Here is a 23,721-nt window from a genome sequence, read left to right as displayed (position 1 = left end):
GACTTAGACCTAGGTTTTCAAAATTTGAACATTAAATGGTTAAAACCTCTTTGCATCTTCCACACTCTGACCTCATGATTGTGCATTGTGGTGGAAATGACCTAGGCACATTGACTGGGGTAGGTTTGGAAATGCTGATGAAGGACACCTTTGGACACCTCTGCTCAGCACCATGTGACTCTGGGCAATAGCTCACTTAATAGGCTCACATAATTTCCACGCCGGCCTCGAGGGCCTTCAGACCCATAGGGGTGAGTAGTTTGCGCTTTACATATACCGTATTGATTTGATACGTGCAAATTTACCTTTGCACTCCCTGTATAACACCCCCTAAGCCCCATACACAAGTTACAATGTTCGAAACAAAAGTTCCTCCGAATAGGTATAACTACATGCTGACACTACTTGACAGATGTGGCACAGCAGCCAGAGCACATGACTTCACAGCATATGACACACAGTTTGGACTCACGCTTTCAGCCCCGACTCCGGCAGCACCTCAGCTTAACACCATGAGACTCTAGACAATACCTCACATATTTTCTGTACCCCAGGACTTTCAAACCAGTAGGAGTCAGTAGTTTGTCCTAGTAGGTATAAACACATGCTGACACTACTTCCACAGGTGTGCTGCAGCGGCCAGGGCACATGATTTCACACCATAAGACACACAGTTTAGGTTTACACTTTCATCCCCGACTACCGCAGCAGCTCACCTTAGCAGCATCAGACTATGCAATACCTCACTTAATTTCCGTACCCAGCACTTTCAGACTGGTAGGTATGAGTAGTTCACTTCGCACCTCCTCTATAGCACACCCATAACACCCCACAGAGGTTACAGTGCTCCTACCCTCCTCTTTCCTACTTTTTTGCCCTTTTTTCCCCTTACTCGCGTCGACAGAATCACAAAATGGCAGCCAACACTTCCTAGTTGCAACCGCTCACACCGCTCGCAGCCAATAAGCAGCAAGCTCGTGCTCGTAACGCCTCAGCCAATCAGATGGCAGAATTCCCAAATATCGATATTTGTAAATTTCGATATTTCTCAAAAACTACTGAACGGATTTACACCAAATAAACAAAAGCGTGCTTTCTAGACCAAGACCCTTCTCCCTGACAAATTTGTGGTAATTCCGTTTACCCGTTCAACCTGTAGCCTTGTCTAAAGTTTCCTATGGAAATTAACATAGAGAAAACATGTCTTGGGACCCCCTTTTTTCTCGCCCCCCCCTTTACGAATCACCCCCACACTTTCAACATAGGAGCTGATATGAACAAAGAATTTGTTTGAAAAATTTCATGAAGATTCATCAAACGACGCCAAAGTTATAAGCAAAACAGAAAATGGTCTTCCTATGGAAACTTGGTCCTAACTGTAACTACCTACTGGCGACCGCCAGTAGTTAATATATATGGTGCTTATGCTGTTTTTGAAATATTTGAAAGTAAAGAAACTTTTGAACTGTCCTCCTGGAGTGCGAGTATCTCTTCTTTTTGGTGAAAAAAAAAATAAAAAAAAAAAAATATATATATATATATATATATATATATATATATATATATATATATATATATATATATATATATATATATATATATATTCAACAAAAGCAACAATCCAGGTAGGATTTATTTTCAAAAATTATTTATTAACATTAGCTTCTATATGTATAATACCATCAACCATATCACCATGTGAAAGCCCCAGTCAGGCTTCTATTGTTTATTCTATTATGATAGCTCTGTCACCGAACCGCCAACAAAATTGGTAACATTTTGTGTTATGAACTTCACTCTTGTATAGAATGTTTAAGGTGTTTAATAGTGTGCCCACGAAGTGGCAGTGTAAGCAAACCTGAGTTAGAAGAATACTATCCTGTGTGTGCATGCAAATGAATGTGTGTCAAATGTCAACATGTTTTAGGGAGAGAAGGCAACCTCAGAATGTGAGCATGAAAAATGGCGTTTCATTCGGGTCCTAATGTAACCATGTGACACAGGTCCAGTCCTGAGGCAGCAGGGCAGTCCTTCTTGCAGCAGAGCAGGCCTTCTTCTGAGTCTTCCAGAGGTCCAGAGGAGATCTCAAGAGTTGCTCTGAGGGTCCAATATTTATACCTGGTGTTGGCTTTGAAGTGGGAGAAACTTTTAGACTCCGTCCCACATCTGGTTCTGGAATTTCCTTCCTTACCCAACCCGCACTCGGTGGGATCTGGGCCAACAACAGACTAGTATGAAGTCCTTTGTGAGTGTGTTGAGGCAGCCCCTTTGAAGTCGAAGTGTGGTAGGTGACAGCTCCACCCCTCCCCATCCTGACAAGATGTCCCTATCTGACAGCACCCAGTCCGCTTTGGATCACTGTCTGGAAGGAACACAGAAAGGCCAACTGCCAACTACATCTAATCATATAACCCAGGATATAGGCACCAAATTGTTAGGACAAGGAAATGCCAACTTTCTAAAAGTATCATTTTCACAATTGTGACTTAAAATCAAACTTTACCATTGAACAGGGGGTTAAAAACAATACATTTGAGACCAAACTTGACATTCCTACCTGCTCCCAGTTAAAAGTTATCACTTATCAAATATGATTAGGTAACCTAATGTTAGCCTAAGGGAAAGGGAGGCCTTACAGTAGAGCAAAAGTAATGTAGGAGTTTGTCCCAGGCCATGAAAAACTGAAAAGCACATCTCCAATTTTTTTAATTCACTGTACCCTGTTGTATGGGCTGTCTAGGGGCTAACCTAGGGGTGATTTCATGCATTACTAGAGGAAGGTGTGGGCCTGTGAGAAGGTTTATTTTGCCAGTTCACAATGGCAGTTTAAAACTGCACACAGGCTACAATGGCAGGCCTGAGATATTTTAAAAGGCTACTTTAGTTGGTGGCACAATGAATGCTGCAGGCCCCTTAGTATCATTTAATTTACAGCACTGGGTACATGTAGTACCCCTTTGCTAGAGACTAACAAGTAAGTTAAATGTACAAATTGAGTATATCCCGATTTTACGATGATCAGAGGGAGAGAGCACAAGCACTTCAGCAGTGGTAAAGTGCACAGGGTACTAAAGGGAACAAAATCGAACTTAGCAAAACAGGAGGGGCAAAGGCAAAATGTTGGGGGGGTGACCATGCAGAGATGAGAAGGTCCAGCAGGATGGAGTTATCAATGACTTATAGAATACAGAGAAGTGTTGTGGGGCAATGCTTGAGTTCATAGTTTTAGACTTTGAAATTGTGCACATTTATCGGAGTCATCCTTCCAAAGAGTAGGAACTCTAACCTTGTACTCATTCTTCCTTTAAAGGAACAAGAAGAATCGTCATTTTGTATAGAACAGACTTTGTCATATTTACATGGTATTAAGATATTATGTGGTATAAAGGTATGAAATGTGATTGCTTATTGCCAGAAAAGAAATAAAGTAGTAAGGTGTGTTTATTATGTTACAGCTTATGAGTTTGTTACACTGAAAAATATTTACAAAAGTACTGGAGCTCCAGGAAGTCATGGTGTTTAATGACATTGTTATAAGTCATAGCAAACGTAATGTTAGGAATTTTAACTGTATTCAGATTGATGAAATACTAAAGAGCTATTTCTCATTTTAGATATCAGTGCTTCTGCAGTGCAGACTGAGCCCAACTGTAAGAACATGCAGAGTGAAGATATACAGTGCCTCTGTTTCTCTAGATATGTCCATGCCCCTTTTCCCAGGTCTACTATTGGCTTTGGGATCTGGAAATTTAGGTGATTAAGCTTTTGGAACCAGATTTCTAGGATAGTGCGGACTTGACACATAGGCTCAGAAGGGAAAGTCAGACAATCTTCAACTATTTTCTGCCAACAAGGGGTAAACTGCCCCAGGAGTGCTGCAGGTTCGCCTGACCAAGTATATGTTTGAGAAAATTGTTGCAAAATAGTGCATTGTTCAGAAAACTTGGCATGAAAAATGTCAAATAACTTAAGAAACAGATTGCCTAGGAACTAAGATTTACATACCTATCATTGACTGCATTCCCAATTTTGTTTACTGCTGCTCTCGGCTGTGATGGTCTTGGGTGACTAATGCTGTACCGCTGTAGGCATTAGAGCTCATTGTTAGGCATTGGAGCTCATCTTGTGGCCCTGCAATTCAAGCTGCTTTCAAATATCATTGCATCAGCTGCCTACCCTGCTATCATCGTAATGTCAACCCACTAGCATTAAATGATTATCCGTATAGTGGCAGCTATTTTGGAAGATCACAAAAGCACTGCTAACCTAATGGCCCATGGCCTCTCACCTAGCAGCATATTACAAGTGCACACAATAATCTAACCTCCACAGAGAAAGCCTGAGTTCACCGGGCCATATAACTGAATCATAACAGAGTTGCATGCAGAAGTGTACAAAGGATGCCATGGGTCCTGATGCAAGAAAGGAAAATGGCACATTCAATCATTGTTGGGGTAGTAAAATACAGCCATTATCAGGGTTCAATTAGCACCTTCAGCCTCTAGGCCGCAGTGTACTTCACCTGCTGCACTAATGCTGCAGTCAAACATCGTCTTTCTCAGTTACTTCAGCTGTGGACAGAGTGACAGAGCATTCACGTATTCACGCACAGAGGGGCAGGCCGATGAGTCAGTGAGCTGGTGAGCCGTGTACGTGTATCGCATCCAAGAAGGCTCCGCTCTGGCCTCTCTGATCTTCCCCGGCCTCCTATCAATTGCTAACACTTGCTACCACCAGCGCATTAACGCAGCTCAGCGAGTGCGTCGCTGACAGTCGGCGGCTGCTGGGAGTGGCACCCGGTGTTTCGCAGAGGCGGCCCGGTGTCCCCTCATATAGCTTGCAGGAAGGTGGAATCTGACTGCATGGTTGCCCCCATTTTTTCCTGGTGTTTTGATGGTTTTTGACTTAGTTTGGCTGGGAACCTGCTATTCAGGTCTCCAGCCTATCAGCTTTCTCTTATAAATTGATTCCCGGTACTTTAGGTACACCACAGATTGGATCCTGAGGTACCCTTGTGAGTCCCTAGTATATGGGATACTATGTACCCAGGGCATAGGTACCCCAGAGGCCTACCAGGGGTTGAAGCATGTATTATGCCACCCCTGGAAAGCCACCCAAAGTGACACCACAGGTCTGCTACTGCAGCCTGGGTAAGGTGGTGCATGCAGCCCTTACTGTGATATAGGTTACCTATATCACTACATATATACACACATATAAACCTATAAGTCACTCCTATGGCAGGCCTTATCAATCCTGAAGGCAGAGTGCTTGGTTCTCATGTGAGAGGGTGCCCCTGCATGAGCAGAGTCCCTCTGCAGTGTTCGGAGACTCTTCTCTGATGCTGTTTGTAGTGCAGCCTGACCATATACTCGTAAGTGCATTATAACCAAACAGTAAATGCTAACTTTGGACTGGCTGCACGGAAACATGTCGTGTTTGGTGTCAAACACCTTGGAATCATACCCCCACACCAGTAACTGGTGTGGGAGTATGATCCCACCATTCTAGAGGGAGAGACATGGCAGTACTGGGTTACCAGGTAGAAGCTTAAAAGAGCCCTGGCATCACAAAATGGATGCTGCAGCCAAAGACACGGGTCTGGCCTCCTGCTGCTGAGGCCTGGACACAGGGAGGTGTAACCACCTCCCAGACAGGCTTATGTGTATTGTGGCTGGGTGGGAGCACTCTCTGAGTGCTTTGAAGTCCTGCACTGGGGGCACATTTGGTGTCCCTGTGCATAGTCCAGCTCAAACTAGTTCATGGGCTTCCAGCCCCTACTCTGGTGCGAAACTGGACAAAGGAAATGGGTGTAGAAACCCCTCTTTCCAAACCCTCACATAGGTCCCCAGAGCTAGTCCAACCCCTTCCTTAGGTATAAGTAAGAAACCTCTGTAACTAGAATTTTAGATTACCCAGGACGAAAGTCTGAAGCCAAACCCTGGACCTTCGACGCTCTGCTAAAGACCAGAGGACTGAAGAAATCTCCCTTGGAGTCAAGGAGTGACTCCCCTGCTTGGCAAGCACCAACAAAGCAATTTGCCAGTCTGCATTTCCGAAGCTCCTGCCGGACTCCGAAGTATTTGCAGCCCAGGAAGAGGATTTCCAGACATCTCAGAGGCCGACCTGAGTCCCCAGCAAAGCTGAGACCCACAGCCCTCGTGAGTAGCGTGGAACCGGAACTCCTGGTCACCATGCACTTTTGCAAGTGCATAGTCTTCTCGACGTCTCCTGAAGTTGTGCTTGGGCTGACTTGTAGCCCCCACCTCGAGCACTGAATCTACCGAAGATTGTCGGCCTAGTCAGCCTGAGTGACCCGTGGGCCGCCATTTTGTGTTTCGTCTCGAGGTCCCTTCGCGATCCCTCGTTCCTGAGGGGGTAACTTTAAATTTCCTTGGGCTTCCCTGGTTGCTCCAGATGTGCCCCAACTCCCTACCAAGTGGTGAGTCCCTCAGACCTTGCTGGTCTGCACCGAAGCATCATTCTCGTCTCTGCGTGTGTTGCTGTTGCCAAGGCTTGTTGTGTCCAATCCGGGCACCGACGCTGCAGCACTCGACATCCTTTGTGGGACAGCTCAAATCCAGTTCCTTGTTGTCCTCGACACCTCCTGGTCCTCGTGGCTGAAGAGTCAAGCTTCACCTCTTTCACCTGAAATCACCCGATATCAGTGGGCATCTGTCCATCACCTTCCTGGTCACTGGCTAGTGACCCAGACTCTGTCCCCTCTGCTTTCAGGTTCTTCTCATCTTCAATCCAGGCTTGGATCTCTTCGGACACTTCGCATCCTCACGGCAGCAGCATTTCTTCGCCAGCACCCATTGAAATCGACAACGTGACCCAACACCAAAAGACACCTATGCACCCGTCTTCCCTGGGTGAGGTAATACGAGTACTCGTGTGCTCCCGTGGGTGTTAGCACTAGAACTTCCTAAGTCCAAAAGAGTTTGGTCCTGACTCATTTCTAAGTATCCCTAATCTTTAAAAATCTAATCGCGACTTTCCCCATAGAAGCAAACGGGAGCTTGCGGCTGCTTTCACACACTGCACACAGCCCCCGTGGGTCCCCTGTGTCACTACCTTGGGTGGTTCCTTGGGGTCCCAGTGATTCTACAGGCTCTAGGCCTTGTGTCTAGTTAAGTCATGGCTCTTATGCCACTATTTTAGTATATGGTTTGGCTCGCCCCAGGGCCTGACGTGTATTTGTGCTATTTTACTGTGATTATTGAAGTGTAACTTATGTGTTTTGACCTCTAGTCTCATAAAGAGACTAGGAGGGTGTGTTTAGTAATAAATACATATATTTTATATATATACCTGGTGTGGATATCTGTCATTTAGGAACTCAAGAGATTATAGACTGGTAAAACAAGCTGCTTTACATTCCTTCAAGACAGCCTGAAGGCTGCTCTCCATAGCTACCACTAGGATAGCTTTCAATAAAGGTTGTCTTTAACCTATAACCAATAAGGGGTTGTTTGGACTGATACAGGGTGCCCACTATAACTAGTGGACAGCAAATATCAGGCCGACTTCTCACATAGGTGTGCTGGCGGCCTCTCCCCCGCGAGTTATTTGGTCCCCCATCAAGCCCGGCTGCATCACACCTTCAGCTTAAGGAGCACAAGGCCAGGCTCCAGCTGCTGCGGCATCGATATTGGGCAGGTGCACAACCAGCGTGGTGTGGACGAGGCCGGACCCGGGTGTCAAGCTGAGGAGCCTGAGGCCAGTGGTGGACAGGCAGTGGTGAGAGCAAGCTGTGGCAAGCTGTGGCAAGCTGCATGAAGCGGTAGAGTGGTAAGAGGGGCGTGGAGGGCAAAGGCAGGCAGGGGTGCTGAGCTGCGAGAGGCGAGCCGCTCGCAGTGCACTATACCAGTATGATCCCTCCCCGGTTCACGGTCCTGTCTGTTGTTCACCTCTTCATCAGTCTCAGTCCCAGTAACAGCATCTGTACCACTGGCCACCGGGCACATCATCAAGTAGTTTACAGGAGAACCTAGCAGCACCTGCTGCTAACCTCATTCCCGTCCTTTCTGGAGGGTCGGGTGCAACAAGTCTGGCTACCACCGGCAGCGTCTGCCCCTCTTCCGGTTACTACTGGGGTCCCACAGGGGTCGTCCTTTAGCCCCCTCTTGTTTAATATCTTACTCCTTTAGTCATACTGGCTGAGGCTCTGGGGGCTAAGGTGATCGCCTATGCTGACGATACCCAGTTACTTTTCACCTAGAAAAAGGATGAGGAATCTGTGGCATCCGTTCAATTCTGCCTGTCTTCGGTATTTAAGTGGCTTGTGGGTGCCCAATTAAAATGTAGTGAAGACAAGTCAGAGATACTCTTGTATGGTAATTTTCCCCCTGGTTTTAGAGATATGATCTGGCCGTCTGAGTTCTTGCCACCATCTTCTAGCAGTAGCACTGCTAAGAATCTGGGAGTTTGGTTTGAGGATAATTTATTTTTTGCCACCCAAGTCAAGAGAATTTCAGGGTGCTGCTTTGGCCTCCTCAAAATCTGGAGAATATTTCTTCCACTTCTCCCACGGACGGCGAAAGAGACAGTAGTCCACGCGTTCATTCTTTCCCGCCTGAATTATGCTTATGCTCTTTATGTGGGGATTCTGGCATACTCCCTTAATAAACTCCAAGTAGTTTAAAATGCGGTGGCTCGGCACTTGTTAGAGATCCCCTTAAGAAGTAGTGTGCGAGGTTATCTTCGCTCTCTTCACTGGTTTCCCATGGCGACCCGGGTGAAATTTAAATCTATTACCATCACCCATCGTGCTCTGCATGGCCTTGGGCCAACTTATTTGCAGAAACGTGTCTCTTTTTATGTTCCAGGGAGACTGCTCCGCTCCTCCGCTCTTCTCCTGGCAAAGGTTCCCCGTTTTTATCGGCACAGGCTTGGTGGCTGTTCCCTCGCCGTTATGGCGGCCCAGGCCTTGAACGCTCTTCCGTTTGCGCTTCGCAACATTGAAGATCCTGTGGCTTTAAAAAAAAAAAAAAAACTCATCTCTTTGTTTAGTATGGACGAGCATCTCAGTCCCTCTGTGCTCGCACCGGGAGACTCCTTGGAGTAGCTGCACGCGTTAAAAAACTAAATAACATAACATAACATCACTGTGGCAATTGGTCCTATAGAGCACCTTCGCAACTTAACCGGCCTCATCCTCAGCCTCAGCCTCAACCTGGTCAGCTACTGAGATCACTCAGGCCAAAACTGAAATAGGCATCCAGAAGCAGCCCTGGAAGAAAACAAAGGCCAAGATAAGAGGGAAAGATAGCTGACAGCTACAAGTAAATCAACAGTGAAGCAGTAGGAGCTCAGCAACAACAGAGCTACCAATCTTACTACCTTAAACTACCATAAATGATGGAGCAGCTATTGGCCCAGGCAGTGGCTTGGGCAGGGATGGGTCGGAACACGCTTTAATGGATCCACAGACTGCAAATTTGTAAAACAATATGAGATCAGGAAAGACCAGGGGACAATCACTCGCCAGACCAAGAGCAGCAAAGCACAGCAAGAGAAAAACGCAACCAATCAAACAAAACGCAAATGAGGAGATTATACCAGCCCATCCCAAACAACCAGAACAGGGTTCCACCCACGCAGAGCCTGGCAGCGAAATGTCCCAAGCTAAGAGCCTTGCTACTCATCTTTCACAAATCAAAATCTATTCAAATGTTCTTTTTTCTTAAAGACCCAGGTGCCGCTATCTTTTCCTCAGACAGAGGGGCATGTGGGCTTCAGGACCCTATCAAAGCCACGCATAAATCCACCCAGCCAACCCATCCCACAAAAACACCATCTAAGGACCCAATGCAGATAGTGGACGTACGTTCTGAAGAGGCTGGCAGGCACTCTGCAAGCAGCAGAACAAAAGAAGGTCTCGCAAAAAATAGAACTCCGTCTGGTATATCGACCCCCTCACCTAGGCCTGTACCAAATTCTTCATCTCTCTTATCACCTCTCCTATCCATGATAAATATTGAGCAGCAGACACCTTCGCCCCTGAAAAGCAACCAAGAACAAAAACCACTCCAGGTTGATTGATCTCCCCAAACCAGAGCCTAGTCCACACAGCCTAGAGCCTTGCTCAGATCCAGAACTCGAAAATGATTTCATCTACACATTGGCAGCAAGAAGTCTGGGACCACAAGATTCACATGAATCTCAGGAGAGAGAGAAGACCCGCATGACCAACTTAGTGGCCAACTGCAAGCCTCAAATCCTTCAGACTCCACACAAGACGCAGACGTGTTTGCTGATCCAAGGGCACAACAACACATGTAGGAGAGCAGAATTACTGGACCCGCTGGAGGAAAATCAAGACAATCAGGAGAATTCCTCATATCTATACTCAGAGGAATGGGCTGATCTGGTAGGATCCTACACCTGGGATGCCAATCGGGGGCCCACCCAATGTACCGGGCTAGAAAAAGGATGCTCGGTAGAGGACCTTAGCCGTAGGGCATCCTAGCATGCCAAACACACCCAAGCTACGTCAGGATCTACTAATGTGTGGGACTCCCTGTTAAGTACCATGCAACGGACGGTTGGCACGCTTCAATACCAGTCCAACAGGATGGATCTACAGCTGGATCTCCTTAATACTCTGAACCTATATGTAGACGGGATTGAAGAAAAACTGGGAAATCATAGCTCTCTGAAAATACAAGCTCCAATGAAGGCAGACCTAATGTGCACCTCTACTCCCCTAGTGGAGAAGCTGTCATCTCTTCCCATAATGCTATCTTACCTACTCAGCGATCTGATAAAGAAGGTCGTGGGCAGTAAGGAGGATGCTCCAGCAACTGCATCTAGAGATCTTAATATGAGAATAAACTATGTGGAAGCTGAGAATAAAATCACCAACGCAAAAGTAAACAGCTGGACATCTGGGGATCCCCCTCCACCCTTCAACCAGGGGACCTGAATGAGGGTGCCCAACCTCTGAATGCCAAACAGAGGAGGCAACTGAAGAGAAACGGGCACCATAAAAGATCGGTAGCCAGCGCTGCGGGAGTCTATCCCCTGTTTTGTCACAAACAGGGAGAAGTAGAAGCAGTTCAACATAGACATACTACTCAAACAGCAGATAAGGCCATTTTCACTGGTCAGAACGATGGAGTATCTAACAGTGCTCCAAAGGGGGTGTGGGAATGACTTTTGCGCAAGTGCAATCCCTAGCAAGAGACCGAAATAGAATGCAGCTACCAAGCAACATCACTAAAGACATAAAAATATAGCTTCAACCCTGCAGGTGCCAAAACAAAGGAACTGGCCGGCTTCAATGGCAGATAACCTAGTCATCAGCTCTGGCCTGCCACACGCACAAGATACCACATTGACACAAAAGCATGGAGAAGAGGGTTCAGAAGGCCCCAACCGGTGGGCTGAACTTATAAGCTTACAACAGGCTAATTATCAACGCTCAGCATTTGTTCCATCAATTGGCAATGATAGGGCACAGAACCATCAACCATCTAATCTGCACCAAGATGTGGAAGCCCATCAACAAAGACCTATCTCTGGCCGGCAACTAGAGCCCTGCGCTCTTCTTTTCACACCAGAGTGTGAATCAAAGGGGAACTGCGATACTCTAAACAGAGGCAATATTCTCCATTTATGTGCAACAATCCTAGCCCTAAGGCATATAAAATAATCCAATTTGCTCGCAATAGCGTGCATCAGGTCGGACTCACATCTAGGAAGAGAAGATACCAAAGCTACATTGCAATCATCCCTCTTAGCCAACCAGGTGCTAAGTGAAAATGGAAACATTTAAATCTTGTGGGATAACTTTTTCATCTCATGGTAAAGCAAGATATCCTCTTCCTCTTTTCAGCAACCGGAAGCACAAAAGTAACATTAGAGGCATTACCTATTCATTCTTAAGGGAAGCACGCAGACAAACACCATCCAGGGAAGAGGGGGACACAGACTTTTCCCCTTAATTCAGGCAACCATCATGTCAACAACCGGTACCTCCAGTTAACCAACAGTTTTATAGAACTATCAATAACCTCACTCATGACAAATGGCTCTTTAGGATGGAACGGTCAGTAATACTAAAACCACCTGTCGCCTCTGCTCCTGGAATATCAGCGGCCTTAGAAGCAAAACAATGGACCCAGAGTTCGTATAGTTCATAAGATCATATGACATAGTGCTGCTTCAGGAAATGTGGGCGTCCGAACCATACCATCTAGAGGGCTTCACAGGGTTTCATACACCGACAATTAGGAAAGCAAAATGAGGGTGACTTCCAGGTGGGCTGGCCACCTACCTTTCGGTTACAAGAACATTCACCGTCATGAAAATCCCCTCTGCCTTACTGTTGGTCAAGACAATCAAAACTTCATCCACATCGAAGGAAAAAACGAGGAGGTGATAATTTTCAATACTGAAACATAAAATCAGAGACACCAAGCACCTGCTGGACCACCTCTCGGAAACTATGAGGGAACAAGAGATTTCCAACTTTATTCTCTCAGGGGACTCAAATCTCCACCCTTTGTGCTCTTCGGCTTCAGAAGAGATTCTGGCCCAGTCATCTGCTTGGAACATTCCTGACCAGAAAAAGAGCCTACATTGTAGAGCAACTAAAATTTCCAGGGGCTTCTTGGAGGACACAGAATATATTAACTTTTGAATATTAAACAGCAGGTTTGCAGAAGATTCTCCACCAGCAGCTTTGTTCTATACAGAGACCACAGCGTCAACACTTGACTACACTCTGGTCTCTCTTTCCCTTTTCAATTATGTGATTTTGTTTACCCTCGGCGATAAGGTGGATTGCGATTATCGACCTCAAGAAGTCCTTCTGCAGGCCAATGCTTCTCTTTTTGAATCTGTACCAGGGGGATACAGCTCCAGTTACACAACTAACCTCAAAAGAGTTACATTTTCATTGGCAGATACTGGGGAATTTAGGGAGGCAGCAAAGCTACTCCTACATAACTGCAATGAACAAAAAAGAACTCTGCCAGTGAATGGGAAGATTTAATCGCTGCACTATCAAACTCACATTCCACAAAAATTAAGCAGACTGACCAATGAAGTGTGTGAAACAGAAAGAATATCCAGTGCACAACAGCGCTTGCTAACGACTAAAAAAAAACTAAATAACAAGGCCCTTAGATTATTGAGGTATAATCCTGGAGACGCAACCTAAACTCTCTCTTTACGCCAGAACAAATCGAAGCTGAAAAAATCTAATGGGACATTAAGAGATCCAGAGAAGAAGACTTCCGGACCACACTACTCCACGACTCCAATACTAATAACAGCAAGTGCTTTTGGCCCCTTGTGAACAAAGTAATGTGCCCCCTACATGAGTGTCATCATATATCCCTGAGGAGACGTGGGTTCAGTACCTGGACTCTTATTTCAATCTCCCATCAGGGAACCCACGAGGAACCACAACGTCTGGCCCCATCGCAACCGGTATTCAGCAGAATAAAAGCACCCAGGGTACCATCAAATGACACCATGAGGAAGCTAGGTCAATTCACTTAGCTAGATTTCAAAGGACAAATATCCAAGGGGAAAAAAGGTAGCACCAGGACTAAATGGAATTCTACCAGCCCTTTTCAAACAGGATGCAACATTTTGGGCACACACGTTAGATCCAATCTTTCGTCAAATTAGGCAAACAAGCCAGCTTCCAGCTTCATAGAAGGGCTCCGTTATTTCGCCATTCCACAAATCAGGCGATAAAGCCTCTCCAAAAAATGATTGCCTTATCTCCTTGCTCGATATAGAAGCTAAATATTTTGCAGGTACCCTACTAGCGGAGCTACAAGGGTGGGCTGAGGACCAAGGTATTATCCCATTTAACCAGACAGGATTCTGTAAAGCAACCGGCACAACTACTAACATCTTAACAATGTCACTTCTTATCAACAGGGCCAGGGCTACAGAACAGGCTTTGCACTTCTGTTTCATAGACTTCAAAGTCGCATTCGATAATATCGATCAGGCAAGACTGTGAAAAAAACTGGCTGGTTTGAATATCCTGAATACTCTCCTTGAAATGATAATACAATTACCTGGGTGCAGGTAAAATTGGGTAATGGTGCACATCTATTGAGGCGCATCCCCACGACTAACGGGCTCAAACAGGGCTGCGTGCTTGCATCAATCCTATTCAAATTGTACGTGGCAGATCTGATGCAATCTCTAAACTTATCCAATGCACATGCCCCACGAATAGGCGGCAAGGCCTTGCCCAGCATCTTCTACGCAGACGATGTGGTCCTGATTAGTCACACAAAATCCACTAGAGAGCTATGCCACAGTAAACTTCCTGATTGTAAATTTTGAAAAAACTAAAGTCATGTCTATAAAATGGTCTTTAGAAGGTTCCTATGCTTGGCATCTGGCCAACGTCGAAATTCAGAATGCCACAAATTATAAATATTTTGGCATAAACATTGATAACCGCAGGCAATTTTCTTAGCAGCTCGAATCAATCATGAGGGGAGAGGTTTGGGCCTAGCAACATCTCTGAAACAACTAAAAACTAAGCTTCCAGATCCCAGACTCTCACCTTTACTTCAGGTTGCTCAAGCAAAACTTTTACCGATCATCTCATATGGAAGCGTTGCCCTGAGAGGGAGAGACTCTAATACTCTAGACAGCACTATCATCAGAGCTTACAGGATCCTTTTTAAGATACCTACTTATGCCTCAGCAGCTCTGATTAGACTGGAATTTGGGCTCACCAATCAAAGAGCTAGCAAGACAGGGGGCTCACCTAATGAGCTGGCACAAAATTAGGGATGCCCCCGAGAACACCTTAAACCATCTACTATGGAAGGAGTTACAGCTTAGCTCACAATAATAGAGCAACCACGACGGCGGACTATGGAAGCCGCACTTCACTCTCTGTTTCCTTCTGTTCAATACATATGCGCACAACAATTCCTGTACCTGCCTTCGTTCAGTACAACTGCAACGCAGAATTGAAACTTGAGTTTAATTTGGAATGGTGCACCAACAAACTTATTATCCACAAATGAAGAAAGTAGACGTAAGAATAAGTATTCTTTTTTATTCTTTCTTTTTTCAGTTCTGATCATTTAAATCCATACAAACCATCCAGTCAATGTGTTTAGTTCAATTGGATTACTCGAACTTCATCAGGGCTTTGAAATAGTATATCACTGTATTGTTGGGATAACCACAATGGGCTTCATAAGGGAAATTCAGGGATTACTCCTTCACGTTCCGGAAAGTCAAACTTCCTGTTGGCGTTGTGACGGCTTGACAGGCTATCAAACCTGAGGTCTTATCATTGAGTCATGATCTGAGTAAAGTCCTTTTGAAGTTTGACCTCCCATTCCTCAAACACTGATTAGGAAAGCTGCCATCTATGCTGCACCTTCCAACATGTGACAAAACTTAATTTTGATATAATGATGCTCAATGGCATTGGAACGGGTTATTGTGATGTCAGAAGGAGCGAAAGCCCAACACGCTTTGAATTTGTAATTCAACAGTTATTTATTTAATTTTTGATACAAAAATACAAACAGGTATTGAAACAATAGTTTAACAGTAGTGAGTAGTGTCCCAGTGAAAATATTGGAACCTTAAAACAAGGGTGACATATTTGTGACATAGGTACAAGGTTTCCTATGTATCAGCAAGACGACCATTGGAAAACATATAGTGTATTAACCACACTTTACACAATGATAAGTGCTGGTTTTTAATGGTTCGCTTTTGTAAACAGTCAACGGCGTTTCAATCCTTTGTGCGAAAAGTAATGCAACGTGGCGCAAAAGTGTCGCAAGTGGCTCATAAATAAGCCCCTAACAGTCTTGAAATATGTGGTCTCAACACAAATATATCAAAGGTGCTCTACTTTAATAAATAGTTGAAGACACATCACTACTGCTCACAGAATCCAGCAGCCTCCCTGATCACTCACTGACTGTATTCTTTCCTTTGCCCCTGTGAAGGCTTAAGGCTTGGTTCACACTATACAAATGCCATGTACATACATGCATTCATGCCTTTGTATAACAATACCATAATACGTTTTTCATTTAGTGCTCCATACCAGTTCTTGTCCTTTTTAAGAACTATAAATAACCCATGGCAATAATTCCAGTTATTAAACGCAGATGGATGACAGGCTGATTTGGCCTTCAGGGATTCCAACTCAGGACCCACATGCCACAACAGATGTCAACAGTGAGTGCTTATCTCACTTAGCCATCACTGCTATACTTTCTGCTAAAGTAAACTATATTAGCTTGACTTTATAAACTAAGAACACCGATATGCGATTTTCTCATCAATTATGTGCTTATTTGTTTTATTTGGTGAAGGGCTCTGGCAGCACCGTGGCCAACCGGAGAGCAAAACCTACATTACTCTTGTCAGGGAACATATGCACTCCTGCAGACAAAGAGTTTCACATGAGGTAATGTTTCCTCCTGAATGCTGACATCTGCTAGCTGCTGTTCCTGACAAGAAGCTGGTATGTTCACGAGAGGGTTGAAGCGATTGCTTAAAATCAATCTGACAGATGCTAATCTATCAGGACAGTCTATTTTTGTATCCCAAACCTTTAGCGAATGATGCATATGAGCAGTGCCAGCTAGTAACCCGAGCAGGAGGGGGTGGGTAGGCCTCACACATACACACATCCATCTACATGCAAATTCACTCACATCCCCATACATTCACAAACGTCCAAACATACTCACCATTCGCAAGCACACACACACCCATTCACAGCACGCTCTCATGAATGCACATGCACTCACACAGCAAATATTTTTTTAAATAATTTACCGGCTACAGCAGTGATATTGGCCTTCAAGGTTCATGGAGGATTCAGACTGCCGCCTCCTCTCAGTGGATGACCCTAGGTCAGACAATAGAGGAGGAAGCAGACCCAACTCTGTGTCGAGATGTCACTGATTGACACTCATCCCTGGGCACTTCAGGGCTTAAAACTGAAGGACCCAGGTCCGAGGCTATCAGCGACACTCCCTCTGTCATGAGGGGGAGGTCTTCCAAGTGATTTGCAGAATGCAGAAGAGGTCACACCCAAAGAGCTGTGACATCATCAGCCCAGCAATGTTCAGCTCTGACAGTCAGGTGCCTGCACATTTAGCACATGTATACTACCTGGCTGCCTGGCCTGACCTGAACATAAAGAGTGTCTGTCAGGGTGACCTTTGCTCAGCCTGACAGACACTCGTCATGTCCTCCTTGGGGGGTAGGCTGCCTCCGCCCTTAAGGACAGGGCACTGCTGCATATGAGAAGGTTATATATTTTTATTTAAGGCAGAATCCAAGCATGGATCAGGAAGTGTGGGGTCCTTTATATTCAGGATGCTCTTGTAACGTTTTCAATTTTTGTGTTACATTTACACTTATCCTCAACTAGGATTAGCTTTTTGGGGCACCATTGCAGCAGTTGCCTCAAACTCCAGCATACGCATAAACATAAAATAAGCACTGCAAACGCTAATTTAAGACACAGAATCTGGATGGTGTCTTAAATTGGTGAAGAGCTGGAACAGCGCTATTTTACCAACAGGGTGTGTGGTAAATGGTTGCTAGTCTTAGGAACTTTAAATCTTTTTTCCGGAAATGTAGCAGCATTTGCTGACATGTCTAACATAAACACACACAAAAAAAAAATAACATACACAAATCAACATAAAAACACAAAACCGAACAGGACACAATAGAATGCAACACAACAAACTCACTATAACACACCATTGCATTGCAGTAATGCAGCACAAAAACACAGCTGCACTAAAGACAACACAACACATCATACCCATAGCAATATACCACACAAAAGATATGTACAAACATTCCTGCCATTATACCACAATACCACCTTGAGCAGTCGTCTTCAAACTTTGTTATGCCAAGCTCCCCCTGAGCAAAATATTTAGGTGACCGGCCTCCCATGAATTCCAAGGGGTGGATCAAGCCAATTTTTAAATCGTCATCATTGGGAAGTGCACTGGGGGACAAGCCCCATGGACTCTCATCAAAAAGCCAGCAAAAATTCCAGTGCAAAGTGGTATCATGAACCTTCTGTACAGAGTCCTGTAATTAAAATGTAAATTCCACCCAAATTTAAACTGCAAATCTCTCATCTAGAAACCTCTACAATGCCCCATCCAGGGGCATATTATCAAGCACGGCGTTAAAATTATCGCCGCTTTAGCGGCAGAAAACTGCCGCTAAAGCGGCGAAAATGGGCTTGGTAATATGTCGCAGAGAATTCCAATAGAAGCCCATGTTCTGGTGTCAAAAAATGATAATTTTATCGCCGTTTCTTGATAATATGCCCCTCAGACCCTCTGCAATGTACCTCACTTTATCTGCTGTATACCACCCCGACCCCAACTGCAAAGATCTAGCCAGATTCCCTTATCGGAGCACCATTAGGACGCACTGTACAAAGTCCATCCAAGCACCTCTCCACGGCAGACCCTTAAGGCCACTTCTATAATACTTCATCCAGACCCCTTTTTCAAAATACCATCCAGATCTTTTGTTAAGAATTCAGTATATAAAGTCCTCAGGTACTGGTGAAAAAAACAAGGCAGCAGGGCAACCCTTTTGTGTTCACAGGTTAGTCCCATGTAGAGAATTGCCTCTGAGCAAAAACATTTCAGCTCAGTCCCCAACTCACCCACAGCTCAACTTTTTCACACTGGGGCCAAGTTGTCTGTGGGGGCAATGGATTGTCGGTGCATGAAGACAGAAGGTGAGTGGGTGATGAGAGGGGAAGGAATGGGGTTTAAGGGTTGTTAAAATGGTGACTCCAGCATCTAACAAATGATTAAAAGTTGTTTAAACAGGTGTGAAGAGAAAGGGTGGCTTCTGTTTGTAGGGCTTACCACAGGACTGCTTCTTGTGCTCCTGTGAAGTTTGGCATCTTAGGTGTGGGCCCAGCTTGCCCATCCCATAGGCGGACCCTTCAGTCTTTTCCTTAAAAGCTCATATTGAGTATTTCCTTACTGTAATCCCATCCACACCATTTAGAAGAACCTGTATATCTCCTATTGTTGAAAGACAAGTTCAGTTTTTATCTTTACATGCCTGTACCCTATTAATCATCCAGTCCTGAAAACATACATCTATATGCCCACTTGAAATCTCCACCCATCTCCTGTTACAAAGTCTTATTCAGTCCTCTCCTTTAAACCCATAGCAAGTGCCCCTTTTTGTTTTTAAAGCATAGATGCAACATTTCGAAAGTCTATGCAAAATGAGTTCTAGTCCAGGTTTTTCAACTGCATTCTCAGACTTGTAGCCCTGGTTTTATAGTGAACCAAACAAGACCACAATCCCAGAATGCAAAGAAAACACTTCAGAACAGTTACAGGGGTAAAGCTGTCAATGGCACAACAGGTGCAGTGACACCTGGCCCAGAGGCCCCAGGGACCCATTAATTTCTGACTGTGTCCGTTTTTATTTTTACAAATTTAGCAGGCATGGTGACGTTGGGATTATTTTCCTTGCTTGCCTAACAACCCCTCCCGCTCTCACTATGCAAAATACCAGTTATCCCACATAGATTTGGCAAACTTGACAGGGCTGCAAAGCACCCTCCAGATCACCCAGTAAAAATCCACATGTACTCCACTTCAAATAATAATTCCCCTTCAAGCACCATCTTAGTGGCCACCCTCCCTCTCAATCCATGCAGACTGCAGCTGTCAGTACATTACCACAGTGGGAAAATCCCAAAAATACCACAGTGTATGTATAAGTCATGAAAATCTGACTGAAATGTCTGCAGACAATTACAAAAGTATTGGAAAGTGATTTTGAAACCCAATGCTTCGGCCTCACTGTCCACCTTCCCTGCCATGCTGAACTTCTATTGATTTTTCTGCAGCAAGCCTTCGAGAGCTACCCAAATGCAGAACAAGCATCACTTCCTTTTAAAAATAACCCAAAACAGACAATGACAACAGTTGGATGAAAAATGCATCAGTGAAACCTGTGGGTACATTTCAATGTACTGGGAGTCAAATGCCATTTGGGGCGTAGACTCACTCCCACCCTTCAGATGACTCAGGGCGGGCCCCACAGTTTAAAGGCCTCTGACCTAGAGAAACATGCTCTCATAATATGGTGGTAAAAGGTGTTTGCAACAAGCACTACCTTAACTTACAGCCAAGGTCATAAAATAACATATTTTAAAAATATTTTTTGATCTGGCCCCAGCAGTGTGAATTTTCAAAAACACAAAGGGGCAGATTTATGTTCCCTGGCGCATCCCTGCAAATCAGCATGGATGCGCCAGGGAAGATGCGTCACGCAAGTTTACCCTTGCGCCACAATAGATGCGCCGCATTTACAATGCAGCGCATCGTGGGGCAAGGATAAACAGATGCGTGACGCATCTGATGGCGGAAGGGCGGCGCATTGCTGGAGTTGCGTCGCAAGCGCGACGCAGCTCCAGCAAGGCTCGGGGGTGCCCTATCGGTACAATGCTGCGTCAATCCTTACGCCTGCTTCAAGCAGGCGCAGGGATTTGACGCAGCATGGCCGGAAAAGTGACTGAGTGAAATCTTGTAGATTTCACTCAGCCACTTTTCGGAGGCGTTCCTGCGCCGGAACGCCCCCCCCTGTGAAGGTACACCCACATGTGGCGCAAGCTTTACAACGTGACGCATCTCCCTAGATGCGTCACGTTGTAAATCTGCCACAGCATGGCGCTGGCTTTGCGCTGCCGCTGCGTCACAAAAGTGACGCAACGGCGGCGCAAAAGTGACGCACAGGGCTTATAAATCTGCCCCAAACTATGTTGCACAGATCAAATATTTGATTGTTTGCACATTCTGATGCAAAGGAGGGTGGAAGACTACAGATTTTAAAGCAAGTTAACTCTCTGCTTATCTGTGAGTTCTTAGAGCTGCACTAGTTGTGGCTTGAACATCTTCCACGAAATCAATGCACAAACAGAGGGGTTTAAGAAAGAGCAGTATTTACTTTCTGTACAAAATCTGCAGGAAGTAATGACCAAATAAGATCAGACCACAGAGCAGCCTCTTAAAATACAAAACTTAGTACTATTTTGGTAGTCCCCAGAGTCATACCGAAAGCCTCTCTTGGGATAGCTAAACACTATCAGTGTATTCACAGCCATTCAACAGAGTAACATTATTAATTAAGCACATAGTTGCACCAACGAAGCCCTCTTTTATTGGTTTGGACACTGCCTTTGGTGAAAGGTGCTCACCCTCACCTTGGTTACACAATCACGGGTGGACAGTGTTTCTCCAAGTAATCTTTGAAGACAGATGGCCATACAGTGGATCTTCTAATCTGATGAGTTTGAAAAGGCAGGAGTAAAAGCTCACAAGTGACATGGGATATGGCTAGCAGAAATTCAGGCTTATTTGTATTGCCAATATGTCACTTCCTCTTTGGTAAGATATATTCTGAAACAATGTGTAAAGTGAACACTCTCTGAAAGCCTTTTAATTTGGTGGATATGAAGTTGGTGGATAATAAATAAAATGTTGTGCAAGGAACATTAGCACTTGATCAAAACATTAGCATTGTACTGGTTTCAGCTTCAGTATTTAGCTCACATCAATTTAATCAAATTCCTAAGCTAGAAAAGAATATATAAAAAAAAATGAACGTGCACTCTTACATAGATACTTAACAATGTTAATAAGCAAGAAACAATTTTTTTTGTCAAATAAACGTGTTTGTGCAGCAAAGAAACAAAGAAAAGATGCTGCCTTTTGCGAAAAAACAAATGAGGTTTTTAAACACTACAAATTCCTGGGATGAATTGCTACTATCGTCAAAATAAGACAGATTTTTTTCAGCAGAACAAACACAATATTTCTGTTGAATAAACAAAACAAAGTAAGCAACAGATTGAAGTTTTATTAATATTTTCTCTGAGGCACATTATCATGTCAGGAAAATAGACCAACACATCTGGTGTATTTTGTCCTCTGGTTCAAATTTAATTAAATGTACCCTATAACAATGACACATTTAAAATAGCTCTGAACATCAAGAACTTCATCAAACCTCTGAGTTTAAACAACAGTACTCTTCTAAAACAGGAATTTTAAATTCAGAAAAAACACTCTTCAATGATTAGTTTTCAAATTGAGCATGAATAAAAGAACAGAAATTCAGATACCTGTCCATAAAGAGAATCTTATAAAAATACTATTGAACTGCATGAATACTTATGAAATGTACATTGTATACTACCCTTGTGGAAAATCGTACTTGGTTAGTAACCTAAGGAACAAATTATATGAATACATAATAGCAAGCAAAAGCTTGGATATTATGCATCAACTTTTAAAACATTAGTCAAGCCATCAAAAAGGAAGTTTGTATCTTCAAATTGCTGGTAACAAGGAATTAAGGTTATAAAAAAAATAAATCAACTGGATTATGAAGCAGAAATCACTTCCTTGAGGCCTGAAGAAGGCCACTGACATTTATGCTTGCCTACTGTATTGACTTAGACACAGAAATTGAATATTCTTCAACAAACATTTTCCCAACATACTAGTGACCTTTGTATTAATCATAATATGGCCAGTCTCCACTAGATTGTGTGTTGAAAGTTCAGTGATTTACTTTCATCAGATACTAGGATATTAGTTAAAAGCAACAATACTGTGGACCTTTTCACTTTTTCTTCACAAGAACAGAGTCTGTAAGCATAGCATTTAAATATGCCATGTATGTACTGTTACATATGAAATCAGACACATAAGAGTGCATGTTTAATTATTTGTTATACGATTGGTTAAAAATTACATTGTGCACCATGTAAAAAATATACTAAAGGCTCTTTTTTAATTTGAGCATTTAGCATGATCATAATTGTTTGATCTATATTGACACTTTTCTGTTTTTTTCAATCTTTGCATGTCACTTCTTACATCTACTGGGCTTGGATTCTCCATCAATGAAACATTTTAGAAGGATTTCCACTGCACTGACAAGGTACAAAGGTAGGTCTGAGGTAGATCTGAAATAGAGCACCCATACATTGTTGCATTACCCTTCACGAGGTAACACACTTATAAGATTGCACCCGTCTAGACTTAACATGCACTGTGAGTAGCATTGCAGCAATACGATTATAAAGATAGAATGTGAACAGATGTATCTGCTAATCAGATGTAAACACACCCAGCACCCACATTTCTCCACCAGACTGTTGTCCAATTTTTATTAAGAATGATACTTGTCATATACCAATTTAAATGCTTTTCACTCAAACACATTTTTCCTAACAGTAATAGAAGATGGGTAGTTCTACAAAAAGCATGACAAGTATGGAAACAGATGTGCTGCAATTGGAGTTGATGTTCCTCAATGAAAGTTTTTTCTGATGGTTCTCTACAATGCTTCATTATGCACCAAGTTGTACTTTTGAATAGGGCTGTGTGAAATTCATTTAATTATGCAACTGTCAGAAATTGAATTCCTGGTTGGCTGAGGTATGCACCCGAGCCAAGCAGTACCCACCACTCTAGTCAGGGTAAGCCAGATACACACTAAAAGATAATCTGTGCTCATGCTCTGTTAGCTTGGCAAAGAGCAGCTAGGCTTATCTATTAACGTTACAACAAACAAATGATGGACGGAATGCTGACAATGCAGACATTCTCCCCCAGTCAAGAGATCTGGGTTAAATCCATCGTTCTTTTGCCCACTACGCCACCCCAG

This window comes from Triturus cristatus, chromosome 6 (genome assembly GCF_964204655.1).
Source record: "Triturus cristatus chromosome 6, aTriCri1.1, whole genome shotgun sequence".
Classification (NCBI taxonomy): domain Eukaryota; kingdom Metazoa; phylum Chordata; class Amphibia; order Caudata; family Salamandridae; genus Triturus; species Triturus cristatus.
This window is presented reverse-complemented; position numbering follows the sequence as displayed.